This window comes from Rhinopithecus bieti, unplaced genomic scaffold (genome assembly GCF_001698545.2).
Source record: "Rhinopithecus bieti isolate Rb0 unplaced genomic scaffold, ASM169854v2 scaffold_18956, whole genome shotgun sequence".
Lineage (NCBI taxonomy): Eukaryota > Metazoa > Chordata > Mammalia > Primates > Cercopithecidae > Rhinopithecus > Rhinopithecus bieti.
In genome coordinates, this window is record NW_016809749.1 from 93,202 (window position 1) to 101,239 (window position 8,038).

The window sequence follows — 8,038 nt, forward strand, 5'->3', positions numbered from 1 at the left end:
AATATTCAGTGTAAGTAATTTCTTATTCACACAGTGGTTATTTTCTAGATTTAGGCAAGTGTGCCAAGAAGGTATTTCAAAGGGAAAATCTAAGTAATTTAAATAATAGCTACATGTAACATATATTCAGATACTTTATACCCTTTATACCTTTGACTATTCATTTGTCTATCTGTTCTTTCATTCATTTATTTGCTTGCTTCTAACTTGGAGAATAGGAGTTGGAACAACACAGGACTAGGAAGAGTTGAAAAATTATCTCTGAAACCTGCTTACATGCTTACGATTCACATGCTTGATTCTGTATCAGAGTTTTTTTGACAGGATAATGGATGTAATCTTTGAACAGAAGAGAATGTGAAAATATAATACTTTAGGTTTCTTGCATTTTTTTCCCCAAATCAGCTAACACAGAAGGATTATAAGGTTTTCAGATTTGCACTGGGCCAAAGAAAGGCTTTGCATCTAATTCAGAATCTTTTTATGCTTTGAGCAAACAGTGGCTAAAGCTTTTCCCTAAGAAAGCTGGTCTTCTAAGGACAATTGCCATTACCTGGCAGAAGTAAAGCTCACAAGGAAAGAGTGTAGCATTTGTTGGGTTTTGGACTCTAAATATGAAATTGTCACCTGATCAGGAGGAGGACAGTATACACATTTATCTAGTCGACCAGGCCTAAGCAGGGCAGGGTCAATCAAGTCAGGGCGACTAGTTGCAGCCAATACATAAACACCTAGAGGAAAAAAGAACTTTTTTTACTAAAATCTGATGACATGATGACATTTTGTTATAACATTCTATTTCTGTATTTATAATTATTACCCTGTAAGCCTTCTACTCCATCCAACTGAGTCAGCAACTGGTTAACTACTCGGTCTGTAACTCCTGTATTATCATGACCCCGCCGAGGAGCAATGGATTCAAATTCATCAAAGAAAAGAATGCAGGGCTTTGCAGCCTGTGCTCTGGGAAAAACAAACAACATTTCATATTTGAATCAGGCTTCATAGTTTGCAAAGTGATTTCATATATATATATGAATGTATTTATGTATTTATATATATTTATGTACTTCTTTTAATTTTTACAACAAACCCTTAAAGAAGGCAAGTTGTATGTATTTACATATAAACACATATAAATGTATTTATATATATTTATGTACTTATTTTAATCTTTACAACAAACCCTTAAAGAAGGCAAGGTATATGAAATTGCCCTCGTATTCAGTAAACTGCTGAGGTCAAGGTGTTTATTAAGACCCATGCCTTCTGGATAGACTAACGGGGATCAAAACAAAAATCTGACTCTTGGTCAATAAGTCAAACACTTGTTTGATTTCTATTGCAAGTAACCATTTTTATATTAATATATACTTATTGGCCACCCTTACTTCTTTTGTGAAATGCCTATTCATTTCTTTTGCCCATTCAAAATTTGGAAAGCTCATTATGCTGGTACTGTTTTGTAAGGGCTCTCTATTATATAAATATATTTTCTTATTTATTTATTTATTTTATTTTATTTTTTTAAATTTATTTATTTATTTTGAGACGGAGTCTCGCTCTGTGGCCCAGGCTGAAGTGCAGTGGCGTCATCTCTGCTCACTGCAAGTTCTGCCTTCCAGGTTCACGTCATTCTCCTGCCTCAGTCTCCCGAGTAGCTGGGACTACAGGCGCCCACCACCAAGCCTAGCTAATTTTTTTGCACTTTTGGTAGAGACAGGGTTTCTCCTTGTTAACCAGGATGGTCTCTATCTCCTGACCTCATGATCTGCCCAGCTTGGCCTCCCAAAGTGCTAGTGAGCCACCGTGCCCTGCCGGCATAGTTTATATATATTTTTGAGGCAGAGTCTCACTCTGTTGCCCAGGCTGTATTGTAATGCAACGATCACAGCTTACTGCAGCCTCAATCACTGGAGCTCAATTGATCCTCCACCTCAGCCTTCTGCATAGTTGAGACTACAGGTGCATACAGCCTTGCCTGGCTAACACAATAAAAATTATTAGGTCTAAATTTTAGGTTGCTTCTAACTACAAATATTTAAAAAAAAAAAAAAAGCTTGACCACTAAGGGAATGTATTAATGCACATAACCAGATATACTGTAGTAGCAGGACAAGACTCAGACAAAACTTCTCAGACACCGAGTTAAAGAAGGAAGGGTTTTATTTGGTAGGGGACATCGGCAAGACTTCTGTCTCAAGAGCTGAGCTCCCCAATTGGGCAATTCCTGTCCCTTTTAAGGGCTCACAACTCTAAGGGTGTGAGTGTGAGAGGGTTGATTGAGCAAGCAGCGGGTATGTGACTGGGGGCTGTATGCACTGGTAATTAGATCAGAACAAGATAGGGATTTTCACAGTGCATTTCTATACAGTGTCGGTAATCTATAGATAACATAACCAATTAGGTCAGGGGTCGATGTTTAACTACCAGGCCCAGGGTGCAGCGCCGGGCTGTCTGCCTGTGGATTTCATTTCTGCCTTTTAGTTTTTACTTCTTATTTCTTTGGAGGTGGAAATTGGGCATAAGATGATATGAGGGGTGGTCTCCTCCCTTAATACAAATGAGAGCAACTTCTGAATCATTTGATTCACTGCTGAGTGATTTCACCAAGGACTCAAGTTGTTTTTGACTCTCTGCTCTGCCTCCCCAGAGTTGACTTTATATTTCCGTAGTCTTTCTGGTAATTGTGTGCTTGGAAAGCTCAGTGTATTATAAAAGACTGGCAAAGTGATTTGTGCAGGTAAAAGAAAGCTAGTATGTATGTTCAGTTGTGCAACATATTACACTTATTGATTGTTGGCCACTCTCTTAGCCAATGCAAGAATGTTTACCACTCAGGACTCCACTAAGGAAATTACAATAATACCCTCCACATTTCTGTGACCACTAAAATACTTTTACATATTTGAGAAATGATGGCAGTAATACCACCGTTGTGACACATTGATAATGCCACTTTGAATAGCAAAATTAACAAATTAGATTTAAAGGAAACATCATTTAGTACATCATATACAACATGTAGAAAATATATATATTTTCTTTGCAAATATACATGGTACATTCCAAAAACTATCTTTACAAAGTAGCGACTCTAAGCTGTGGTAGTAATATTCTTTAGATGTTTTAGAAAATGTGATGCATCATTTCATTCTCTTGTATGATTATATCTGAGCATTTCTATAATTATACTTCTTGAGAATTTTATTTTAAAAGCTTTTTTTAATTTAAAAAACTTAAAAAAGCTTTTAAAATAACTCAAAATATTTTAAAACTTGTTTAACTTATTAACTTTTAAAACTAATTGTTAAAAACATGTTATTTTAAAAAATAAGATTTTTTTAACATCTTTAAAAAATAAAGCTTAGGGGTAGATGTGCGTGTTTGTTATAGGCGTAAATTGTGTGTCATGGGCATTTGGTGTATAGATTACTTAATTACCTAGGCAATAATCATATCACCCAATAGGTAGTTTTCCAACCCTCTTCCTCCTCCTGTTCTACACCCTCTGATAGGCCCCAGTGGATGTTGTTTCCTTCTTTGTATACATGTGTTCTTTATGTATAGTTTCCACTTATAGGTGAGAACATGTGGTACTTGGTTTTCTGTTCCTGTGTTAGTTTGCTTAGAATAAGGTCCTCCAGCTCCATACATATTGCTGCGAAAGACATGAACTTGTTCTTTGTTCTTGTTCTTGTGCTGTGTAGTATTCCATGGTATATATGTACCACATTTTCTTTATCCAATCGACTGTTGATAGGCACCAAGTTTATTCCAATTCTTTACTCTTGTGAATATAGTGATGAATATGTGAGTGCATATGTCTTTTTGGTAGAACTATTTGCATCCTTTTGGGTATATATCCAATAATACGCTTGCTGGGTCAAATGGCAATTCTGTTTTAAGTTCTTTGAGAAATTGCCACACTGCTTTCCCTAATGACTGAATAAACTTACATTCTCACCAGTAGTGTATAAACATTTCCTTTTCTCTGCAACCTTGCCAGCATCTATTTTTTTTTTTACTTTTTAGTAATAACCATTCTGAATGGTGTGAGATGGTGTCTAATTATGGTTTTGATTGCGTTTCTCTAATAATTAGTGATATTGAGAATTTTTTTCATATGCTTGCTGGACATGTATATGTAGTATTTTGAAAAGTGTCACTTCATGTCCTTTATCCACATTTTAATGGAATTGCTTTTTGCTTGTTAATTTATTTACAGATTATATTAGACCTTTGTTGGATGCATAGTTTACAAATATTTTCTCTCATTCTGTACGTTTTCTGTATACTCTGTTGATAGTTTCTTTTATTCAGTGTAAGTCTTTAATTCTATTAAGTCCCATTTGTCAATTTTTGTTTTTGTCACAATTTCTTTTGGCATCTTTGTTATAAAATCTTCTTGCTAGTGCCTATGTCCAGAATGCTACTTCTTGGCTTATGTTACAGATTTTGCTTTTATACAAACATTTAAGACTTTAATTCATCTTGAATTGATTTATTTATATTTCAGTGTTCTGCATATGACTAGCCAGTTATTCCAGCACCACTAAATAGGGAGCCCTTTCCGCAGTGTTAGTTTTGGTCAACTTTGTGGAAGATCAGATGATTGTAGGTGTGCAGCATTAGTTCTGGGCTCTCTATTCTGTTCCATTTGTGTATTTGTCTGTTTTTGTACCAGTACCATACTGTTTTGGTTACTCTAGCCTTGTAGAATTGTTTGAAGTCAGGTAATGTGATGTCTCTAGTTTTGTTATTTCGTTTATAATCGCTTTGGCTATTTGGGCTCTTTTTTGGTTCCATATGAAATTTAAAAGTTTTTTTTTTTTTTTTTTCTAATTTGGTGAAGAATGTGATTAGTAGTTTGATAGGAATAGCACTGAATCTGTAAATTGTCTTGGGCACTATCATCATTTTAACAATATCGATTCTTCCTATCCATGAACAGGGATTTTTTTTTTTATTTGTTTGTGTAATCTGTGATTTATTTGAGTAGTGTTTGGTAATTGTTGTTGTAGAGATGTTTCATTTCTCTTGTTAGCTGTATTCCTAGGTCTTTTATTGTTTTGTGGCCATTGTGAACGAGAGTGCATTTTTGATTTGGTTCCCAGCTTGGACGTTGTTGGTGTACAGAAATGCTACTGCTTTTTATATAGTGGTTTTGTATTCTGGAACTTTGCTGCTGAAGTTGTCTATTAGATATTGTCAATGAAAAGAGGCAAACTCTGTAAAAATCTTTGAAGAGATTTATTCTGAGGCAAATACGAGTGACCATGGCCCATGACACAGTCCTCAGGAGTTCCTGAGTACATGTTCCCAATGGCACATGGTTTGGAATACACTGGTTTGGTCCAGAAAAGTTGGACATTTAAGGAATACATTGCCTCGGTCCAGAAAAACTAGACAACTTAATGCTGGGTGCAGGGGGTGGGTGCCTCCAGCTATAGGTTAATTTAAACTTTTTCTGGTTGACAGTTGGTTGAGTTTGTTTAAGGACCTGGGATTAATAGAAAGGAAATGTTCAGGTTAAGATAAAATATTGTGGAAACCAAGGTTCCTTTGAAGTCTTACAGTGGCCCTGCTTAGAGATAATAGATGACAAATGTTTCCTATTTAGATCTTTAAAAGGTGATAGGCTTTTAGTTAATCTCTTTAGGATTGAGAGGACCAGGAAGAAAAAGATCTAGCTATGTTAACAGAGATTCTTTACAGATGCAAATTTCCCCCCACAAAGGACAGCTTTGCAGGGCCATTTCACGATAGGGAAACAAAACTTGTCTTGGGGTAAAATATTTGGATATTCTTTCTTGTCTTGTAATGTTATGCCAGAGTCAGGTTGGAAAGTAAGTCACAATATATAGGGTTAAATAATACTCATAAGATAAGAATTTATGGTTTATAGGGCATGATTCCCCAGATCCCTTAGATAGGAATCTAAAACAGAAGAGATTGTTTGGGGTGATAGAAATATTCTATATCGTGATTATGGTAATGGTTACGTTGGTGTATGTATTTGTCAAGACATACCAAATTTTATACGTAATTTTATGTAAATTGCTCAAACAATTTTGATTAAAAATTTGTATTTAAAGTTAAATCTAAGCCTTATATTCTTAACCAGTAGTTTAAAACCATTCAAAGTTAATAAATTTACAAATTAACAAAATAAAACAAACAGCAATAGAATAAACTCAAAGAGACAAACATAAGAACATAATTCAGAGAAATTAAAAAAACATAATATAGAGGTCAGAAATGATAGAAACTGGCTCTTTGAGAAGACCAATAGATAGATAAGCCATTGGAAAATTAAGCAAAACCAGAAAAGACAAAGGGAACACAATTATAGATGCCACAAAGATTAATCAGTTAGGAAAATTTCAAGAACAAGTTTGTACCAACACATCTGAGAAGTTAGATGAAGTTAATAAATCTTTAGAAAAATACAATTTGCCAATTCTTAACTTGAAAAGAAATTAAAATTCCAAATAATCATAATAAAATACAATAATCAGCTAAATACCTTCCTACAATGAAGATGCATGCCCAAATATATTACAAGTGAGTTCTATCAACATTCAAGAAACAGTTTACTCCTCATTATACCAGACAGGTTTTTTGTTTGTTTTGTTTTGTTTTGTTTTGAGACAGAGTCTTGCTCTGTCGCCCAGGCTGGAATGCAGTGGCACAATCTCAGCTCACTGTAACCTCCACCTCCTAGGTTCAAGGGATTCTCCTGCCTCAATCTCCTGAGTAGCTGGGATTACAGGCGTGCACCACCATGCCCAGCTAATTTTTGTATTTTTAGTAGAGACAGGATTTTGTCATGTTGACCAAACTGGTCTCAAACTCCTGACACAGGTGATCCACTTGCCTTGGCCTCCCAAAGCCCTGATATTACAGGCGTGAGCCACCGCACCCAGCCACCAGACAGGTTTTAATCAGAGAACAAGAACAATTAGGAGCAACAGGGAATAAGGGATTTATTACAGAAATTAGACAAGACCAGCTAAGTAATTTGGAGGACTCAGTATAAAATGAAAATACAGGGCTTATTGCATGACAAGAAAGAACAAAATTTTCTCCTTTTTTCCCCAGTCTCTTTTTTTATTTGTCATGATGTTTTTATTTGCTATTTAAGGTCACACTGCCCTGAGCATGGGAATACTTGTGAGTGCAGACCTCAACAGTCACAGAGCAGTCCCATGCCTTGATGCCTGAGGTGCATGTATCTAACTCAAAGTCTCCCCACCTTTATGCACAAGGGTCTGCTGAGTCTAGAGGACAGCAGTAGTTGCTGGGCAGTGGCTAGGAAATCGACAGCTAGAAGTACTTCCCGGAGTGCAGGACAACATTTGAGTCAAGGCCCCAAGTACCCGTCTTAGGCTGCATTATCCCATCAGATTTTGCTTACATGACAGAAAATTAAAGATAAAACTCTTAAAGGTTTTAAAATATCAACCACAGGGCATGGGCATCATTCTAAGTCTGTGGCCCAGTGTGATGATGCACTGACTGCAAGCCCAAGGAGCAGACCCTGGAGTCAGACCTTATGTGATTGTAGAAAAATATCTTTTAAAGTCTATGAAAAGCTGTAGCATCCTCAAGATACCCCTGCATCTTGAGGTGGGCCTCAAGTCACTAAATTAGCACAGGTAGTAATTAGGAAATAACATACACATGAAGTAGAGGAGAGTAAGGATCAATTGGAATTCACTTGGACAAACTGAGAGATACAAGAATACTCAGAAATCTCTATTTCTCAACACCTCCAATCTCCTGCAGAAGAAACGAGTCTCCTTAGCAACAAGTATCTAGCTCAGGAGTCAGAGAATCTGAAGAAGGATGGCCCGAAAAACCTAGACAAGCTGAGGGCCCAATAAGATGAGCAAGTGAATCAACAAAAGTATGTGCAAATTGCAATGATGTCTTGTACCCTACTCCAGCCTTCAGAGGAGACTGGCTGCTACTCCATGTTCTCCTTTAATGTCCACATATTTCTTTTTTTTTTCTTTTTTTTTATTATACTTTA